The sequence below is a fragment of the Staurois parvus genome, unplaced genomic scaffold (genome assembly GCF_062004578.1).
Source record: "Staurois parvus isolate SC_StPar_1 unplaced genomic scaffold, SC_StPar_1.0 ptg000361l, whole genome shotgun sequence".
Classification (NCBI taxonomy): Eukaryota; Metazoa; Chordata; class Amphibia; order Anura; family Ranidae; genus Staurois; species Staurois parvus.
Window position 1 is genome coordinate 6351710 of NW_028318157.1, and position 21548 is coordinate 6373257.

At 39.9% G+C, this 21548-nt stretch overlaps 1 long non-coding RNA gene across 2 annotated transcripts in view; it reads left to right on the top strand.

Annotated features, from left to right (window-relative positions):
- Positions 1–2840: 2840 nt before the first annotated feature.
- Positions 2841–21548, top strand: part of LOC149456503 (uncharacterized) — a 126208-nt gene continuing 107500 nt past the window's right edge. The window contains exon 1 of one of the 2 annotated variants that reach the window (XR_016313864.1): positions 2841–2946. This is a non-coding gene — a long non-coding RNA (uncharacterized LOC149456503). The remainder of the gene's footprint in view (positions 2947–21548) is intronic. The other variant, XR_016313865.1, reaches the window with a different exon arrangement.

The following is a 21548-nucleotide window of genomic DNA, read 5'->3' on the forward strand; positions in this document are numbered from 1 at the left end:
CAGTTAACCCTTTCATCGCCCCAGATGTTAACCCCTTCCTTCCCAGTGTCATTAGTAAAGTGTCAGTGCTTTTTGTTAGCACTGATCACTGTATTAGTGTCATTGGGATATCAGTGGCAGTTAGTCAGTTCCTCCCCAGTGTCAGAATGCCCACCGCAGTCGCGCAGTCCCGCTATAAGTCACTGATCGCCACCATTACTAGTATAAAAAAAAGTAATAATTCCAGAATATATACAACCATTTGTAAATGCTATAGCTTTCACGTAATCCAAATAATTTACATGTATTAGGATTTTTTTGTATTAGCAAAGACATGTAGCAGAATATATTTGGCCTAAATTTGTCGATATTTGATTTTTTTACATTTTTTTTTACTGGATATGTTTTATAGCACAAAGTAAAAAATATTGTTTGTTTTTTTTAATTGTTGGTCTTTTTTTGTTTATAGCGCAACAAGTAAAAAATGCAGAGGTGATCAAATACCACCAAAAGAAAGCTCTGTTTGTGGGAAAAAATGACATAAATTTAATTTGGGTGCAGCATTGCATGACCGCACAATTTTCAGTTAAAGTAATGCAGTGCAGTAACACAAAAAATGGCCTGGTCAGGAAGGGAGGTAAATCCTCTGGAGGGCAAGTGGTTAATATATTGCCTAAGGTATAGTGGTTTATTTTATATTTACAAATTTTTAAATCTATTATAGTGAGAAAAAGTAAACATTTTTATATTTTCAATGAGGAAAATATGAGATATTGCAGATGAAAAGTGTGTGTTAGCATTTATGGTGCATTAGGTGGAACTCTGGCCCCTTTTCACAAGTTACATGTCTATCCTTTTCTGATTTTCTGAAAAAGCCTATTGTTTACAGAGCTCAGTAGGTCAAGCTCCAATTTACACTGAACTAGTCAAAGCATTGGCTTCTCCCCCTTTTTTTTCCTCCTTCCTTCTGTGTGCAGAGGTCTCTGCAAGAAATTTCAGAGACAGGAAGTCTGAAGCTAAAAAGCTTCTATTTGCTTCCGCTTTCGAAGACCCATAATACCAGTTCTGTTATACATAATGCCAGTTCTGTTATGCATGTGCCCTGTATTAAATGTTTATTTGTAAAACAAGATTTATTATAGTATGAAACTAAAATAAAATATGAAAAAAATGAAAGCTTCTTTCAGAAGCCTACTTTCTGCAGTCATCTTGTGTAAGTGGTAACTTTAAATCTTTAAGGTTGTCAGTATTCTTATTTACTAAAGAAATTAAGAACATTTATAGCATGGTGAATCTTTAACATGGCAGAAATTTAAGCGAAGTGAAGTGAATCCGTGAAGAATATTTATAAATGAGACAGAATACATGTTTTTTTATACAAGACCCGACAGTTCCTGGCTACAGAGAAAATGACAAGCTGTGGCTTCATTTGGATTTTCAGAATCAACACATATCAAAGCAAAGAAAGCAAGTAATGTGAAAACCCACAAGCTAGTACACTAGATCCTTTTTTTTGGAGTATACCATAGATAGCTAACTCAAGGAGTAATCGAGAATGGCGCAGGTTGGGATACAGATGAGCTACAACATAATCATACACATGAATGTGCTGGGGGGTGTAGGATCATACTAGAAAGTCCATAGGTCCAAAAATATCCATGGCAGCTCCTCAATGAGACTGAAGTGATCTTTGCAACATATAAAGGAAGCAGCAGAGGGCACCAACTAAGTGAAGTATATAGAAAAAGATAACAAGTGGCCACTCACAAGGTGCATAAGGATAAGAGCATGTCATCCACCCAGTGCAGTAAGCTGTTGAGCCTCAGTGTATCTTCAGAAGCCAGGAAGCAGATGTCACTGTCAGGAGCTGTGTGGGACACCAGAAATGAAAACAGAAATTCTGGACCCACCCTGGAACGCATGGACTGCACAAGACTTGGAAGTGTTGTCACACCTGGGGGGGGGGGGGGGGGAAATGGCACAATGTGGAGAGCATGGCTACATTGTGATTTGACACTTGTTATTTGTAATAAAATCTTTTACTATATACTGCACTTAGCTGGTGCCCTCTACTGCTTCATTTGACTAAAGCATTTTAGGAAGGGAGGGAGCGGAAATGCTTTTTATTTTGCTGCATTTCCTCCTTGCAATGGGATGCTGTGAGCACAATGTGAATGTTACTGTCACGTACTTGGTTGGGGAGCCTGATGTGGAGAGAAGGCGTCCTCTTACGACTCCCGCTCGGAGCCCCTGATAGTGGGAACAGAGGGCGCAGAGCCAGGAGTGGCAGGAGTGCTGGGTAGATCTGGAGCTGGCGGCAGGTAGCTGGGCACCCAGGAGATCCGGATGCAGGCCAGGTGTGGATGCAGGAACATAGGTTTAGCAGCAGGCAGGTATGGCGGCAATCAGGATGTTGACTGGATTGGACACCGGAGCGTGGATATGGCAGCAGGCAGGTATGGCAGTGACCAGGATGCAGGCCGGGTGCAGGACCATGGGTGCAGCAGCAGGTAAGTATGGCTGCTGTCAGGATGTAAGCCAGGTGCAGGTACAGGTAAGTAGGTGTAGCAGAGTCAGACAAGCCGGGTCAGTATTAAGCGAGCGGATAAAATACAAGGGAGCAGACAAGCGGATGGTCAGGGATAGCCGAGGTCGGTGCAGGGGGAGTTCTTTCTTAGTCAGGTCAGATCAGGAAAAAGGCAACAGAATCAGGTAATAAAGGCAGGGACGTTATAGACCAGAAGGCATTGATTTTACTGTTCTGCAGGTTTAAATAGCCCGCCCAGCGGTGACGTGTACGCTACTGCGCATGTGCGTACCTCCATGTTTCTGCGCATGCGCGCCCGCACGCTCTCGCGCATGCGCACTCGCACCGCCCCGGCGCGAGGGGATCCATCCCCGTCGCACGGCTGCATGGTGACAGGATCCCTGACAGTTACAACCGGGAGATTAAGCCTTCCCCACCAGGTAAAGCCTGCATCAACTTTTGCTATTTTATCATTGATATGGGAAAATCTGTGAGGGTTTGCCTATGTTTGAACATCACTTTAAATGCCTACTCAGAATTCTGTAAGCTAAGCTTACGCTTATCAATATAGCATGTAATGGAATAGAAGGTTGCAATGTAGTATTTCCCACAAAGTGCATGAGCACAAGCAGATCCTACACTGCATAAAAAGCAACTTCTTCTGTGTCTTCAGCACCAGATCATTGCACTGCTTATCCTGGAGTTAAAGGAAATCTATGATCACGGCATATGCTTTCATTTTATAACATCAGCATTGTAATAGTAATACAAACATTAGTTATTTCTAACATTTTTAATATTTCAATATACGCTTACTTGAAAAATCTCCTTTTATGTTGTGAGTTCTCCCTGTCTGCTGGTCATGTCTTTCCACAACTTTCTGGATTCCCTGAATGCTTTGCAGCATCTCCTCTTATGTTTACGTTACATTTCTAAGGACTACATATCCCATGGTACCTTCCTGCCTGCAAGCTGTGATTCCTGACTCCGCCTCCTGAAACTCCTACTCTCAACACCTCTGTAGTTCAGAAGGCAGGCACTGTGAAATGTGTGACACAGCAGTACCTACGCACAAAGTACAGTAAATATGTGACACAGAATTCACGGAAGTAAAAGTGTGGGGATCTTCACAAAGTTTGCAGATTTGTTTGTTCAAGTAGGTCAGAAAAATTAAACTGTAATGTGCAAATGAGTACATTATTTTACATTTTGACCATGATATGCTTTCATTTAGTTCTAAATTGGCAAGATGGGCTTAGTCTAAAAAGAGGAAAATGTTAAATTACCATTTCCTTAAAGAAGAAGTGTAGCCAGGGCTTTTTGGCTGTATTTTACCTATGGATCATAGGAGTGCAGTTTGTTCTGCATCGCTGAGACTCATTTTTAGGCTAACGCTTGCTGGCTGCTGACATCACAGGGCCAGCTCGAGCTCTGAAAAGATTCTAACCATATGGTCAGGATCCACCCAGGTGCCTGTACCGGCACCTGGCTCAGCCACTTAGCAAGCTGATGAGAGCCTGAGCCACCCACCTCCTCCACAGCCCAGAAATGTGCAGGTGACTGAGAGTTAGCAGCTTTCTGCATCCTGAAGACCAACAGCTGTCGGGGGACAGATGCAGCATCGGACCAATGCTGCATCCAACTTGCTGAGTATACTTTTTTTTTTTACCTAAATCCATACTTCTCTTTTAATCACTTATAACACCTGCAAATGGCAAGAACAACAACAACAGATGGTCAGTTCTGACCAAAGTCATCTCTAGCTTCTAAGAAGCCTCACACACAAACGAGAATCACTGAATTTTTCACATAGAAGTTATGGAATGCATGAATGAAATGATTAAGGCATATCAAAGAAAAACATGGAGGCACTCCATTCTTGGTGCTCTTCACTGCTGTTTTTGTACTGGTCACTCCTGGGGACCTCTTGTGTCTCCCTGGTATCTTTAGACCAAGCACTGCCTTTAGTCTCATTTATCTGTCATTGAAACCTGGGTGTCCCTTCACATCATTTCACTTTCAGAAAGTATGCCATGAAATTTACTTTTACTGTTTTACAAAAAGAGTCATTGTCACTCCTGTGAGGACCGTTTTCCATTGATAAACAATTATATGTAGTGTCCGGTCTGCAAAGCTGACAGGAGAGAAGCAATTACATAGACTAGACAGTCAGTTTGCTGCCCTTGTTTTTGTTTATGGGAATGATTCTGTGTGTGTGCAGTGACAGGGTCTATATTCCGACACATCTGCAAGAAGAGATTGCAATTACAAACTCTGAACTGCTAGAGATCCTGGAGGATTGTGAGCGATGTCTCAAACTGTGAACAGCCCACACTCTGCCTAATAGGAGCACACTGAAGCTATGAACTGCTAGAGATCCTGGAGGATTGTGAGAAATGTCTCAAACTGTGAACAGCCCACACTCTGCCCGGTAGGAGCACACTGAACATATGAACTGATAGAGATCCTGGAGGATTGTGAGAGATGCGTCAAACTGTGAACAGCCCACGCCCTGCCTAATAGGAGCAAACTGAAGCTATGAACTGCTAGAGATCCTGGAGGATTGTGAGCAATGTCTCAAGCTGTGAACAGGCCACACTCTGCCCGGTAGGAGCACACTGAAGCTATGAACTGCTAGAGATCCTGGAGAATTGTGAGAGATGTCTCAAGCTGTGAACAGGCCACACTCTGCCCGGTAAGAGCACACTGAAGCTATGAACTGCTAGAGATCCTGGAGGATTGTGAGAGATGCGTCAAACTGTGAACAGCCCACACTCTTCCCAGTAGGAGCACTGAAGCTATGAACTGCTAGAGATCCTGGAGGATTGTTAGCGATGTCTCAAACTGTGAACAGCCCACACTCTGCCTGGTAGGAGCACACTGAAGCTATGAACTGCTAGAGATCCTGGAGGATTGTGAGAGATGCGTCAAACTGTGAACAGCCCACACTCTTCCCAGTAGGAGCACTGAAGCTATGAACTGCTAGAGATCCTGGAGGATTGTTAGAGATGTCTCAAACTGTGAACAGCCCACACTCTGCCTGGTAGGAGCACTGAAGCTAGGAACTGCTAGAGATCATGGAGGATTGTGAGAGATGTGTCAAACTGTGAACAGTCCACTAGGAGCACACTGAAGCTATGAACTGCTAGAGATCCTGGAGGATTGTTAGAGATGTCGCAAACTGTGAACAGCCCACACTCTGCCCAGTAGGAGCACACTGAAGATATGAACTGCTAGAGATCCTGGAGGGTTGTGGGAGATGTCTCAAGCTGTGAACATCCCATGAACTGCTAGAGATCCTGGAGGATTGTGATTGATGTGTCAAACTGTGGACAACCCACACCCTGCCTGGTAAGACCACACTGAATATATGAACTGCTAGAGATCCTGAAGGATTGTGAGAGATGTGTCAAACTGTGAACAGCTCACACTCTGCCCGGTAGGACCACACTGAAGCTATGAACTGCTAGAGATCCTGGAGAATTGTGAGAGATGTCTCAAACTGTGAACAGCTCACACTCTCCTAATAGGAGCACACTGCAGATATGAACTGCTAGAGATCCTGGAGGATGTAAGAGATTTAGTTTTCTACAGACTGCGCTAGCTCTAGACTCTGGGAGGAAATAAACTACAGATTCCAGGAAGGCATTTGCGCTGGAGTGGAAGGAGGAGAGCAGGTATGGTTCCCGGACAGAAAAGAGAAGCATGAAGGACAATTGGAAAGACAGAGAGTGCCTAAGACTGTCAGCAGATTGCTTACCCTGCACCAGAGAGAACAGCTACGACATACAGTTGCTGATACCTGAGAGTGCCTCTGATGTTGACAAAGTCCACTGCCTGACCAAGGATAAAGATTCTGTGGATACTGGTTGGTCATGTTAGAGAGCAGAGGATGATCATCTGCATACAAAGAGTTGGTGAGAGGCTGGCCAACCCTGCACTACACCTTAATAAAAGAGGGATAGGCTTGTCTGCATTAAATAGAGTGCCAGTGCCTGCATCAATTCTTAATCTTTGTAAAATTTTTATTTGTACAAACAAAGATACAATAATAAACCAATTAAAATTTTAAGTAAAGCAAGGCCATCAATTACAAGATATATTAAGATAACCTCCCCTATGTGCTCATAGTTCCCAGGATAACCCAAGATAAAAGCAACCCTTACAATCAAGATATAGTAAACACCGTTCCACAGGATCCCGCATCAATTCCCACACATGCTTATAAACGTTAACTGCCCAGGTGATGCTAACAAGGACATTGTGAGGAATATAAAAAGAGCCATAGTTCAAGGCAGGCCATTGGTATCAGATTAAGTGAAATCTGCATATAGGGTTTACTTTAGGGTGGAGAGGTTTATGCACTTTTTAAAAAAAAATATATATTCTTTAAATTTGAAGATCCACTCCTAAGTTTCCAGGTAGTTTGATAACATGTAGGCAAATTGTTCATCCTTGCACTTTAAGTATCTAACCTAACTGTTCATATGTTTCAAGCCAATAAATATAAATATCACTTACCATTTTCTTCCCTGGAAATGTGTTAATTCAGCTCTGTTCTTTGGAGGGTTTTTTGTGTTTTGCTTAGTTTTGTGTAGGCAGCATGAATTTCCCTCCCTGGAAATGATGTGTGAGTCGGATGTTATGATTCCCACATCTGCACTGGAGGAGTCAAGCTGAAAGTCCAGGAGTAACTGGTGCCAGGAATATAAAAATAGATGCTTTCTTATTGATATGGACAAAGGAAGACTTGTTTTTGCATACATTGTACAAATGTCAAATCACAAAACTTCTTGGATTTCCACACAGTTTGGCTTATTGAACACAACATGAAGAGTAGGTAGCAAATAGATATCATCTTTCATTTATCTATTACTGATATTTTATTATAGTTTATAAATTGAATGTCCTATTTATTATGTTAAAGAACTGCTGAGCTCAGTCTGCATCTATACTGTATTTATCACATAAACAAAATGCAGCATCTCAAGAAATACACTTGTTCTGTGAAAATAAGTACCAGTAATGTACTTCCAGCAATAGTGTTATTGGGCAATTATTTAAATTAATAGGACCCCAGTGGTGTACATATCATTTATTCATCATTCATATGATCTTCCACATATTATTTTTAACATTTTGAAAGTTTTCCAAGAATCTCAGGGTAACTTGAGGGTCAATGTATCCCCCCTCCCCATCCATGCAGGATCATGTGTGGAAGTTGCTGATTCATAACGATGACAGCATTGTGAGTGCAATGAGATGATGTCATACTGTGGCAGGGATACTATGACCTTTTCTAGGCCTGATGAATTAAAGATGCTCTTTTATTGCTACCATAATCCAAGATTGGGAATTCTTTTCAGTCTAGGGCCTCTAGGGAACGGCAAGAGAAAAAAGGCTGTAATTTCCCTTCCTAGCCCCTAAAGGACTATGGAAACAATGCAATTGATGGTCCCAAAGACTATTTTACACACTGAACTGGAGATAACAGTCCTTTAAACTGCTTGTCACACTTTCCTCTTATTCCTAACAGTCAGAACTTCAGTCACACAATGTAAAGCCTAGCTTCAGCCATTTGCTTTTTTACTTTTGGATTTTTGATTTTACTTTGGAGATTGTAGACTATGAATTTGATATTTTTGGAGTGAGACAGAGTTGCAATTTATGTTAGGTTTTTTTTTGTCTTTTTGCTTTTGTCTGTATTCCTCATTCACTTCCAAGCCTCTATGGTCATGCCTTATCATACTGTGCAGCCTCAGCCTTTGATATATTCTCCCCCCTGCTTTATCTCTAGTTAGTACAGTCCCTAGCTAGATGCTCCCAGCTACACTAATCCCCCCCCCCCCTCCCAGAGACAGGGCTTAGGAAAGGTATTGTGTTCTTACATTTCAGAAGAAGAGTGATGCTGCCTGTGAAATCTTCCAAGTAAGCAAATTGTCATATTGTCTGAACATACTAGAAGGTATGCATTAATCAGCACCTGAAATAGAACTTATAATCTCAGAAAAAAAGACATGCTCCAGAGAAGTACAGGGTGGATGAAGAACATAAAAACACTTAACAAAACACTCTCAGTGTATTTGCATCATCTCCTTATTTTCACATTTTATGATCTGAGTTTCTGTTTGAGTGGGCAGAAGATTGTATATTTGCCTCTACTTTGGTCACCTGCTTAATGGGCTCCTAACTATTTGGGGTGACATCTAAGCCATGCATATAAGTTCTTCGTGGTTACACATGGACATTTGTATACTACTATTGACAGGTTAAATCCACTTGGAATCAGGACAATGTTGCACCTACTACTATCATATATATTGTCTCTGTGGTCCCTGTTACAGCATATGCACTTACTGGCCACTTTATTAGGTACACCTTACTAGTATCGGGCTGGACACCCTTTTTCCTGCAGAGCTGCCTTAATTCTTCTTGGCATAGATTCAACAAGGTGTTGGAAATATTCCTCAGAAATTTCGGTCCATATTGACACGAGTTACTGTTGCCTTTCTATTATCTCAAACCAATCTGCCCATTCTCCTCTGACCTTTGACATCAACAAGGCATTTTTGTCCACACAACTGCCGCTCACTGGATACTAGAGATGGTTGTGCCTGAAAATCCCAGTAGATCAGCAGTTTTTGAAATGCTCAGACCAGCCTGTCTGGTACCCACAACCATGCCATATTCAAAGTCACTTAAATCCCCTTTCTTCCCCATTCCAATGCTCAGTTTGAATTTCAGAAAGTCGTGTTCACCAAGTCTAGATGCCTAAATACATTGAGTTGCTGTCATACGATTGGCTGATTAGCAATTTGTGTTACCAAGCAATTGAACAGGTGTACCTAATACAATGACCAGTGAGTGTATATGAATGTTCTCTTCTTTGATACATCACAGGTTAACTCCACCTTGAGGCCTTTTTATACCCAGAGCATTTACAGTTTTTGGATAACAACATTATAGTATTCATAGATTGGCTATGTCACCTCGATGTGATGGTTTCAACCTTTTATTGAGCTACATCCCCACAACACAGGAGGATTTAACTGAGCCCACTTGAAATGCAGCCATGATGATGTACCACTCTAATTTATCCATGGAAGAAGTGGACGATGCAGCACATTGTTGATTTGCTACTCTACATGTGTCCTAATGACTGTAGGATTAGCCATTTCATTCACAGAGCCTTCTAAGGAACTGCTGCTATTCTAGGAGGGAATGCCACCACTATTGTTGTATGAATAATACATCCTTATCTGTATATTTGATTTAGGTGTTTTGATTCATTGATTTATACTGTAGGATGTATTTATATATATTTTGAAGATCCTTTATGGAGTATCTTGGGTTTTGGTTAGGTATATCTTTGTTCTTAACTTGTGAATATGTGTCTTTATACTTTCTATGAATGCAATTTATTTGTTATACAGTTGCATAAGAGTCAGATATTTTTCTTTTTGTTACTGTTTTTGATACTGTTTATCAGGATTTCCATGGAAGCCCTACAAAAGTAGACATGTTTACAGAAGCTGTGTCTAGAGGTTTTCTGTTGTGGGCTCCAGATTTATTATTCATTTTGGTTAACTATCCAAGGTGTGGTCTATCCAAGGTTTGTTTTCAAGTTTGGTTGTTGTTCACAAATTAAGTGGCAATGTGGCTGGGAGCGTGCACTTCAGTAAGAATAAAACTTTCATATAAAAGAGAGAGGGAGCTTTTCTGCAAGTCCAGACATGTAGAGTACAGTCAATGTATTATTTTTAGCTGTTTTCAGAGTTCACAGCCAAAACACTTGGTGTACAGTAACCATTGAAGGATAATCCTTCAGATGGCCCAAACAGGGGGATCACAGCACTGCCAGTGTGCCGGGACTCACTGTGATTGTCACTGCACTGTATTCTTCTATGCTAGCCACTGCTAAGAATGGCAAAATTAAGTAATTTGTCACCTCCAATCAGTGCTGCTGTTAGAAACAATGGGGCCCCATACAGCCAAACTGACAGGGCCCCCTCAAAAAAAAAAAACACAGTTTACTAGGCTTTAGTTATGAATGAACACAGTGAGTGATCTGTACCAATCCCTCATTGTGTTTGTTCAGGAAAGTATGGGGCTGGTAAATGTGACATATTTACTGGACCCTTCTTTCAGTCTCCATCCTGAAGGAACCTTTTGCATGACTGCAGTTGCCAGTGAAAAGGAGAGGAGGGAAGCTGGCAGCACTGCAGGGGTGGGGGCACACAGGGGGCCTGGGCAGCAAAGCAAAAACATATGGTGCTCAAGGAGGGTGATGGGTGCGAAGGGGGGGGTGAATTACTGGAATGAATCCTATGTATGGCTCTCTCTGGAGGGAGAGAAGAAGCCAGCTTTCAGCTGCTGCTGAGAGCCATAAAAGTATTTGGTTCAAGTAATTGACCCCCACCATGTTGATCCCCCTCCCTGCCCACAAATCTGATTCACCCAGCTGCATGGGTCCCCCTGCTGGCCTGGGCCCCATACAGGAGGACTGGTGGTACCCCCTTATCCATGGCCCTGCCTCCAAGACTTTTACAGTGTTTGGAAAGCCCTTTCTTCACAGCCGATTTTAGTCCACCGTAAGCTGGTAGCACAGTCCGCCCCTGTAGCGATACCCCCTTAAGAGCCACTGAATATTTTTGTGTTTCCGGTCTGTTCTGAGCCTGATTTGGAAGCACAGCCCCTGCTGACACCACCGTAAAACATTGACCAGGAGAATCCCCTGGCCCTGAAACACAAAGTAATCACACAGTTTAAGGTGAACCAATATTTTGATTGTATTGTGATCAAGTAAAAGAAATAGTATAAGCACAAAAGAGATACCAGTAAGCGTGTACAACAGATAAACACTCTGCAAGGTTCAGCCAAATGATCAAACACAGTACCACTTTAAAACAAACCCAAAATATCCTGCAGGACCAGAGTTTACTTGCCAATCCCTGCACTGAGATATCTTTCCCAAAAATGAGCTGAAATAGGCTATCAATCATTTTGGCTAACATATTTTGGGTTCTCAATGACTGAGAATAAGGTTTAACTCTGAAGACACATATGCAGATAATAATGTCACCTTTAAAACGACTCCAGAATAGAGGAAGAACAACGCTTCTGTGTGCTTGTTGGGACCCTAGTTGGTGCACATACAGGTTGAGATACTTCTTATATGAGAGCAGGATTTCTTAAAGCGGTAGTAAACTGAGACCTTTTTAAAAAAGCAAACAAAACAAAGCCTGCAAGACAATGGCATAATGTGCTAGTATGCATCACATATTAGCACATTATGTGAAACTAAAGCTGGCCATACATGTGTAGATTTTCGGACGAGAAAATTCATACAAAAAGTCATATGAAAATTCTTTGAACATTCGATGAATGGACGAATGACGTCCGAAAATTGTCTTTTGCTTTTAATATTCGACTTTAAATTGAATGTAATTTCTGAATGATAACCACATATACTAGCCAAAAATTCTTCGATCGAGGAAAGTTTTCCTTCCTGCTCCTTTGAATTTTCCCGTCACTGCAGTCGAAAACAAACATTGATTTGACCCCACTAACGATTAGAAAATCAAACGAATATTCATGAAAGGAAAATTCTCAAATGAAAATCTACATGTGTATGGCAAGCTTTAGCTTAAATCAACATCCTCCAGTGGCACACAGTCACTGCTGACAGGGCTTCCAGCTTCACCTGGACCTTCTTCCGAGTTTGCGTGCTTCGGAGGCTTGAATGGCCGAGCCACAATGACATCACTTGCGTGAGTCACTTTTTACAACACACAGCTCTGAAGGAATGGCACAGGCATGCAGTCCCTTCAGAGCGCATGCACGGTGCCAATTTACAAGTAAATATCTCCTAAACAGTGCACGTTTAGGAGATATTTACAGTACCTACAGGTAAGCCCTATTATAGGCTTATCTGTAGGTACAAGTGAAAAAATCGAGTTTACCACCACTTTAAAAAAGAGAAAGCACAGTAGTAGGAAAATTCCCCTGACTGATGGTAGTTAAGCATGTGCAGAATGAAAAAATGTGTTTAGTTTCGATTCGTTATTTAAATAAGTTTGTTGGTATTCAAATTATAATTTATTGTATTCAAAATACAAAATTCTGAAGATGGGTATATTCTTTCTATTCTATTTTATTGTTGTCTATTCTATTCTTTTCTATTCTATTCAAATTCAAATTTATTCTATTTGAAATTCGAATTTCAGAAGAAAGTTATATTCTTTCTATTTTATTATATTCTACTGTTTTTTGTATTCTTTCATGTTCTATTCTATTCTCTTATTTTCTACTCTTTTCTGTTCTATCATCTTCTAATCTATTTGAATTTGAATTTATTCTATTCGAAATTCGAATTTTGGAAAATGGTTATATTGTTTCTATTGTTTTTTATATTCTATTCAAATTTGAATTTATTCTATTTGAAATTGAAATTTCAGGAGACAGTTATAGCTTTCTATTTTATTCTATTATATTGTTTTCTTCTATCCTGTTCTATTTTTTCTCTTCTATTTTATTCTTTTCTATTCTATTCAAGTTCAAATTTATTCTGTTCAAAATTCGAATTTCGGAAGACAGTTATATTCTTTCTATTTTTTTCTATTCTATTATTTTCTATTCTATTCTTTTTTATTCTAATCTGTTCTATTAGAATTCAAATTTATTATATTCAAAATTTGAATTTTGGAAGACAGTAATATTCATATTTATGTTTTTCTATTGTTTTGTTTTATTCTATTCTTTTCTTTTCTGTTTTATTCTTTTTATTATTTTCTATTCTATTTGTCTATTCCTTTCTATTCTATTCTGTTCTAATCTATTCCATTCAAATTCAAATTTATTCTATTCAAAATTTTAATTTGGGAAGACAGTTATATTCTTTCTATTTTATTTTATTCTATTGAGGGAAGTCCTTTATAGTCCATGAATGGCAGTATTCCATATACACCACACAGTCTGCAATTGGTAGTTACAAGTCCATGAGGGTCTCCAGGCTCCAAACCCCACTGGGGAACCCCTACTGGGCTCCCATCACCCCTACAAGGGGGTGACCACTCTGGCAGAGTAGCAGCTACATTTTGCCAGTATTTCCCCAAGTAGCTCTTTCAGGGCATTTCAATGAGCCCTTTATATTTGGATATCTGGAAAATTGGCAGTAAAATCTAGCCAATCAATTCATCAGATCCTCTATACATCTACATTGTAACAATTTGCACCTGGCTAGCACAGTTAGAGCTGATTCACACATGTGTGGTGCCAATTGAAGCTCAGGTTTCACAGCTAATTGATACAGTAGCTGTTCAGCAGCTCATGTCAGGTTTACATCAGGTTCAGGACAGGATCAGCTCAGGATTTTATCCTGTTCACATATGTATGCGGTTTCAAAACAGTTCCCATAGAATAGCCCATAATCTGCACCTGAACATGAAGGCACTGCTCTGAGATCGGACATGACCCATGTCAAACCACACTGAATCCACACTGCCAGTGCACCAGACATATGTGAACAGGGACCATAGGAACTAATGTTTTTTCACATGTCATGCGGATTGGATGCAGTTCAAACTGCAAACAAATCAACATGTATGTAAACCAGCACTAAACTTGAGGACACAGATAGGAAAAACAAGAATTTACACAGGAAGACATGCTAGCCCCTTTGTAGGCACATACAGTTGTGTTCAAAATAATAGGAGTCAGACATCACTAACCTGATCAATCACTGTTTTTGGTAGAAATGATATTTCTACATGGCAAATAATTTACTAGCAGGTGTAGTAGAGTAATAGAAATCCAACAGACCCAACAGTCATGACATGCATGCTGCTGATTCTGTGTAATTGAATCACTAATTGAAAGGGGCATGTTCAAAATAATAGTAGTGTGGAGTTCTATTAGTGAGGGCATTAATTCTTTGAAAAACAGGTGGCAATTATTGCCCTTATTTAAGGAAGGAAGGCAGCAAATGTTGTACATGCTGGTTACAGTGCATTTCTCTCTGAAATTCTGAGGGAAATGGGTCATTCCAGACACTGTTCAGAAGAACAGCGTACCTTGATTAAAAAGTTGATTAGAGAGGGGAAAACATATAAAGAAGTGCAGAAAATGATAGGCTGCTCAGCTAAAATGATCGTAAATACTTTAAAATGGCAACCAAAACATAAAAGACGTGGAAGAAAGTGAAAAACTACCATTTGAATGGATAGAGGAATAGCCAAAATGGCAAGGACTCAGCCAACAATCAGCTCCAGGAAGATCAAAGAAGGTCTAAAGTTACCTGTGAGTACTGTTACAATTAGAAGATGCCTATGTGAAGCCAAGCTATCTGCAAGAAGCCCCGCAAAGTCCCACTGTTGAAAAAAAAGACATGTGCTAAAGAGGTTACAATTTGCCAAAGAGCACATTGACTGACCTTAAAAGAAATGGCGCAACATTTTGTGGACTGATGAGAGTAAGATTGTTCTTTTTGGGTCTAGTGGCCGGAGACAGTTTGTCAGACGCCCCCCAAACACTGAATTCAAGCCACAGTACACTGTGAAGACAGTGAAGCATGGTTGCGCAAGCATCATGATATGGGGATGTTTCTCATACTACGGTGTTGGGCCTATTTATCACATACCAGGGATCATGGATCAGTTTGAATACATCAGAATACTTGAAGAGGTCATGCTGCCCTATGCTGAAGAGGAAATGCCCTTGAAATGGGTGTTCCAACAAGACAACGACCCCAAACACACCAGTAAATGTGCAACATCTTGGTTCCAGACCAACAAGATTGACATTATGGAGTGGCCAGCCCAATCCCCAGATCTTAATCCAATAGAAAACTTGTGGGGTGACATCAAAAATGCAGTTTCTGAGGCAAAACCAAGAAATAGAGAAGAACTGTGGAATGTAGTCCAATCATCCTGGGCTGGAATACCTGTTCACAGGTACCAGAAGTTGGTTGACTACATGCAAAACAGATGTACAGCAGTTCTCAGAAACAGTGCGACTACAACTAAATATTCATTAAGTGATTCAAAGGAAAGCAAAATCCTCAAACATTTTTCAGTTTATATAGTGAATGTTTGAGTTTATAAAGAAGAATACAAACACTGCTATTTTTTTGAACAGTCTAATATTCACTTTTCTTCAATTTTTTTAGAGGAACAACACAAATTTGATATATTTTTCTTCATGTTTTGATTTGGAATAGAATGTGTAGTGTTCCCAATGTATTTGTGTGTATGGAAATAAAAGCTATTAGAAGGATTTTGAGCTTTATTCACTTTTTTCAACACACTGCTATTATTCTGAATACAACTGTACCTACAAGTACAAATCCTGCTCAGGGACAAAAACACAGAGGACCCAACTGGACTGCTTTGGCAGGCAGGATGGCAGCCTGGAACTTTAGCTATTCTTTGGAACATGTTGCTTCCGGTCAGCAACATGACATGTGTTGCCTATGCAGAAATTAGGCCTATTTTTTGCCAGTTTATCTGAAAAATGCAGAAGCCAACCGTGTAAAATTGGATTATGTTTACTGTTGATAGCGACAATGAAGTATTCTGTGGCAAAACAAAAATACATCTGAGGTAGCAGTTTCCCCTGTGTGTAAGTAATTTGATTTTGCTGAGATACAGCAAGAGGTAAAAGATATAGTGGGTATTTGCTCATCAGGGAATAAAAAGCACAACATTTTGTTTCTTACTTCTGAGTGATAAAGTACATTAGAAGGCGGCAGGTTATTCACTCGCTTTCTGTTTTCTTTTTCAGATCTCCACATGCGATTTATTGCCATGCTCACACTCTCTGCTGACTTGTTCAACTTTGTCACATTTTTCAGCTCATGATGATGAGATGTTATAAATGTTTTTGGTATATTGAAAAGTGCCACTTATAAGCAGTTTACTGAAGAAGACCCATGAGACATTTGAGAAATTTGACTCAGCTTTTACCATTACAGAGTTGTTTTGCTATGGACTAAAGACTGGCCTGGATTTGTGTAAGGCTACATTCATGGGAGCCATTACGGATGGTGCAAGTTGTAGTGGTAATTCCTTCTGTGGCTGTCAGCGGGTAGGTGTGGCCGCCAGCCCCCGTTCACTATAATGACAGGTTTCGCACTTCGTGTGAGTCCAGCAGCAATCACCGTAAGTAATCACTGCCTGTGCAGAGAGAAGCAAATAGCTGTGGCTGCAGGGCCAACGGCCATACCTACCGACTGAGAACCGCTGAGAACCACTGACAGCTGCAGAAGGAACTACCAAAACAATTCACACTAATAATGGGTGTGAATGTAGCCTTAAGACCATATAGGCCTCAGCCTAACCACTTAAGAACCACCCCATAGCAGATATACTGCTACAGGGCGGCTCTGCTGCACAAAATCACATATATACATCACATTTCCAGGTAGGGGTCACGCGTGTGCCACCCTACCTTTGCCGCTATTTATTGCTGGATGTTATTCACCGGGCCCCGGCAGGGACTCGGTGATCGTCGGCAGGGCTGAGAGTGTAAACAACACAGATATCTCTCATGTCAGCATGGACATGCTGCTTTGTATCTCTCTACATAGCAAAGAGATACAAAGCAGCATGTCTCCCAAGTAGGGGCGGACTGACCATTTGGAAACTCAGACACTGCCCGAGGGCCCAGGGTCAGTAGGGGGCCCCATGAGATGCTCCTGGTACCTTTTTCATGGGCTTTTTTGAGTTTGGGCAAGGACACAGGGGCCCCATGATCCCCTATTGCCCAAGGGCCCCATGAGTTGTCAGTCCACCCCTGCTCCCAAGTAAAACACACAGCACACTGTTAACCCTTTGATCGCCCCAGATTTGATCCCCTTCCTGCCCAGTGTCATTAGTACAGTGTCAGTGCTTTTTATTAGCACTGTTCACTGTATTAGTGTCCCTGGAGATGTCAGTGGCAGTTAGTCAGTTCCCACCCAGTCAGAATGCCCACTGCAGTCCTGCAGTCCTGCTATAAGTTGCTGATTGCCACCATCACTAGTATAAAAAAATTTTAAAATTCCAGTATATATACCGCCATTTGTAGACGCTATAACTTTCACGTAAACCAATTAATATACACTTATTGGGATTTTTCTTTAGCAAAAACATGTAACAGAATACATTTTGTCATAAATTCATGAAGAAATTTGATTTTGTACATTTTTTTATTGGATATATTTTATAGCAAAAAGTCAAAAACATTATTTTGTTTTTTAAATTGACGATTTTTTTTTTATATCGCAAAAAATAAAAAATGCAGAGGTGATCAAATAACACAAAAAAAAGCTTTATTTGTGGAAAAAAGGATATACATTTAATTTGGGTGCATTGCATGACTGCGCAATTATCTGTTAAAATAACGCAGCGCCATATCGCAAAAAATGGCCTGGTCAGGAAGGCAGTAAATCTTCTGGAGGGCAAGTGGTTAAAACAGCAGATTCAGAGGAAGCCACATACTGACCCTTGTTTTTCATTTATCTTAACCACTTCAACTCTGGAAGGCTTTAACTAGAGATGAGCGAATTATTCAAAAATTCGATTCGGCTGATTCGCTGAATTTGAGGAAGAAATTCGATTCGATGCGAATTTATTCGCTGCGAATTTAACTTATAAAAAGGGTTTCTAGGCTTCAGAGAGCCTTTATATTAGTGCAGAACACTGTACCTTTAATTTAAATGCCCTTGGAGATGAGGAAGGAGAAGGAGAAGGATGAGAAGAAGGAGAAGGAGAAGGATGAGAAGAAGGAGAAGGATGAGACGAAGGAGAAGGATGAGAAGAAGGAGAAGGATGAGAAGAAGGAGAAGGATGAGAAGAAGGAGAAGGATGAGAAGAAGGAGAAGGAGAAGGATGAGAAGAAGGAGAAGGATGAGAAGAAGGAGAAGGAGAAGGATGAGGAGAAGGAGAAGGATGAGAAGAAGGAGAAGGAGAAGGATGAGAAGAAGGAGAAGGATGAGAAGAAGGAGAAGGAGAAGGATGAGAAGAAGGAGAAGGATGAGAAGAAGGAGAAGGATGAGAAGAAGGATGAGAAGAAGGAGAAGGATGAGAAGAAGGATGAGAAGAAGGAGAAGGATGAGAAGAAGGATGAGAAGAAGGAGAAGGATGAGAAGAAGGATGAGAAGAAGGAGAAGGATGAGAAGAAGGAGAAGAATGAGAAGAAGAAGAAGGATGAGAAGAAGAAGAAGGATGAGAAGAAGGAGAAGGATGAGAAGAAGAAGAAGGATGAGAAGAAGAAGAAGGATGAGAAGAAGGAGAAGGATGAGAAGAAGAAAAAGGATGAGAAGAAGAAGAAGGATGAGAAGAAGGAGAATTCCAAGCCGGCAAAAAGTGTATCTGCAGAGCTCCGCTATTTCTTAGCGGAGCTCTGCAGATACACTTAGCGGAGCTCTGCAGATACACTTTTTGCCGGCTTGGAATTCTTCTTATTTTCATCCTACTTCTTCTTCATCCTCATCCTCAGAAGAAGAAGAGGATGAGGATGAGGATGAAGAAGAAGAAGAAGTAGGATGAAAATAAGAAGAATTCCAAGCCGGCAAAAAGTGTATCTGCAGAGCTCCTCTATTTCTGACAGATACACTTTTTGCCGGCTTGGAATTCTTCTTATTTTCATCCTACTTCTTCTTCTTCTTCATCCTCATCCTCATCCTCTTCTTCTTCTTCTGAGGATGAGGATGAAGAAGAAGAAGAAGAAGTAGGATGAAAATAATAAGAATTCCAAGCCGGCAAAAAGTGTATCTGCAGAGCTCCGCTAAGTGTATCTGCAGAGCTCCGCTATTTCTGACAGTTCTCTGACATTCACTCCATACAGCGGTTGAAACATTGTATCTATTTGTTTCCATTTATGGAAACAAATAGATACAATGTTTCAACCGCTGTATGGAGTGAATGTCAGAGAACTGTCAGAAATAAATGGAAACAAATAGATACAATGTTTCAACCGCTGTATGGAGTGAATGTCAGAGAACTGTCAGAAATAGCGGAGCTCTGCAGATACACTTAGCGGAGCACTGCAGATACACTTTTTGCCGGCTTGGAATTCTTCTTATTTTCATCCTACTTCTTCTTCTTCTTCTTCTTCATCCTCATCCTCAGAAGAAGAAGAAGAGGATGAGGATGAAGAAGAAGAAGAAGAAGAAGTAGGATGAAAATAAGAAGAATTCCAAGCCGGCAAAAAGTGTATCTGCAGAGCTCCTCTATTTCTGACAGATACACTTTTTGCCGGCTTGGAATTCTTCTTATTTTCATCCTACTTCTTCTTCTTCTTTTTCTTCATCCTCATCCTCTTCTTCTTCTTCTGAGGATGAGGATGAAGAAGAAGAAGAAGAAGAAGTAGGATGAAAATAAGAAGAATTCCAAGCCGGCAAAAAGTGTATCTGCAGAGCTCCGCTAAGTGTATCTGCAGAGCTCCGCTATTTCTGACAGTTCTCTGACATTCACTCCATACAGCGGTTGAAACATTGTATCTATTTGTTTCCATAAATGGAAACAAATAGATACAATGTTTCAACCGCTGTATGGAGTGAATGTCAGAGAACTGTCAGAAATAGCGGAGCTCTGCAGATACACTTAGCGGAGCTCTGCAGATACACTTTTTGCCGGCTTGGAATTCTTCTTATTTTCATCCTACTTCTTCTTCTTCTTCTTCTTCTTCTTCTTCATCCTCATCCTCAGAAGAAGAAGAAGAATGAAAAGAAGAAGAAGAAGAATGAAAAGAATAATGAAAAGAAGAAGAAGAATGAAAAGAAGAAGAAGAAGAATGAAAAGAAGAATGAGAAGAATGAAAAGATTCTTCTTCTTCTTCTTCTTTTCATTCTTATTTTCATTCTTCTTCTTTTCATTCTTCTTCTTCTTCTTTTCATTCTTCTCATTCTTCTTTACATTCTTCTCATTCCTCTTCTCATTCTTCTTTTCATTCTTCTTCTCATTCTTCTTTTCATTCTTCTTTTCATTCTTCTCATTCTTCTTTTCATTCTTTTCATTCTTCTTCTCATTCTTCTTTTCTTTCTTCTTCTTTTCATTCTTCTTTTCATTCTTCTTCTTCTTCTTTTCATTCTTCTTCTTCTTCTTTTCATTCTTCTTTTCATTCTTCTCATTCTTCTCATTCTTCTTCTCATTCTTCTTTTCATTCTTCTTCTCATTCTTCTTTTCATTCTTCTTCTTCTTTTCATTCTTCTTTTCATTCTTCTCATTCTTCTTTTCATTCTTCTTTTCATTCTTCTTCTCATTCTTCTTTTCATTTTTCTTCTTCTTTTCATTCTTCTTTTCATTCTTCTTCTCATTCTTCTTTTCATGAAGAAGAAAAGAAGAATGAGAAGAATGAAAAGAAGAATGAAAAGAAGAATGAAAAGAAGAAGAAGAAGAATGAAAAGAAGAAGAATGAAAAGAAGAATGAAAAGAAGAAGAAGAATGAAAAGAAGAAGAAGAAGAATGAAAAGAAGAATGAGAAGAATGAGAAGAAGTAGAAGAATGAAAAGAAGAATGAAAAGAAGAAGAAGAAGAATGAAAAGAAGAATGAAAAGAAGAAGAAGAATGAAAAGAAGAAGAAGAATGAAAAGAAGAATGAAAAGAAGAATGAGAAGAATGAAAAGATTCTTCTTCTTCTTCTTTTCATTCTTCTTTTCATTCTTCTTCTTCTTTTCATTCTTCTTCTTCTTTTCATTCTTTTTTTCATTCTTCTCATTCTTCTTTTCATTCTTCTCATTCTTCTTCTCATTCTTCTTTTCATTCTTCTTCTCATTCTTCTTTTCATTCTTCTTCTTCTTTTCATTCTTCTTTTCATTCTTCTCATTCTTCTTTTCATTCTTCTTCTCATTCTTCTTTTCATTCTTCTTCTTTTCATTCTTCTTTTCATTCTTCTTCTTTTCATTCTTCTTCTTCTTCTTTTCATTCTTCTTTTCATTCTTCTTTTCATTCTTCTCATTCTTCTTTTCATTCTTCTCATTCTTCTTCTCATTCTTCTTTTCATTCTTCTTTTCATTCTTCTCATCCTTCTTTTCATTCTTCTCATTCTTCTTCTCATTCTTCTC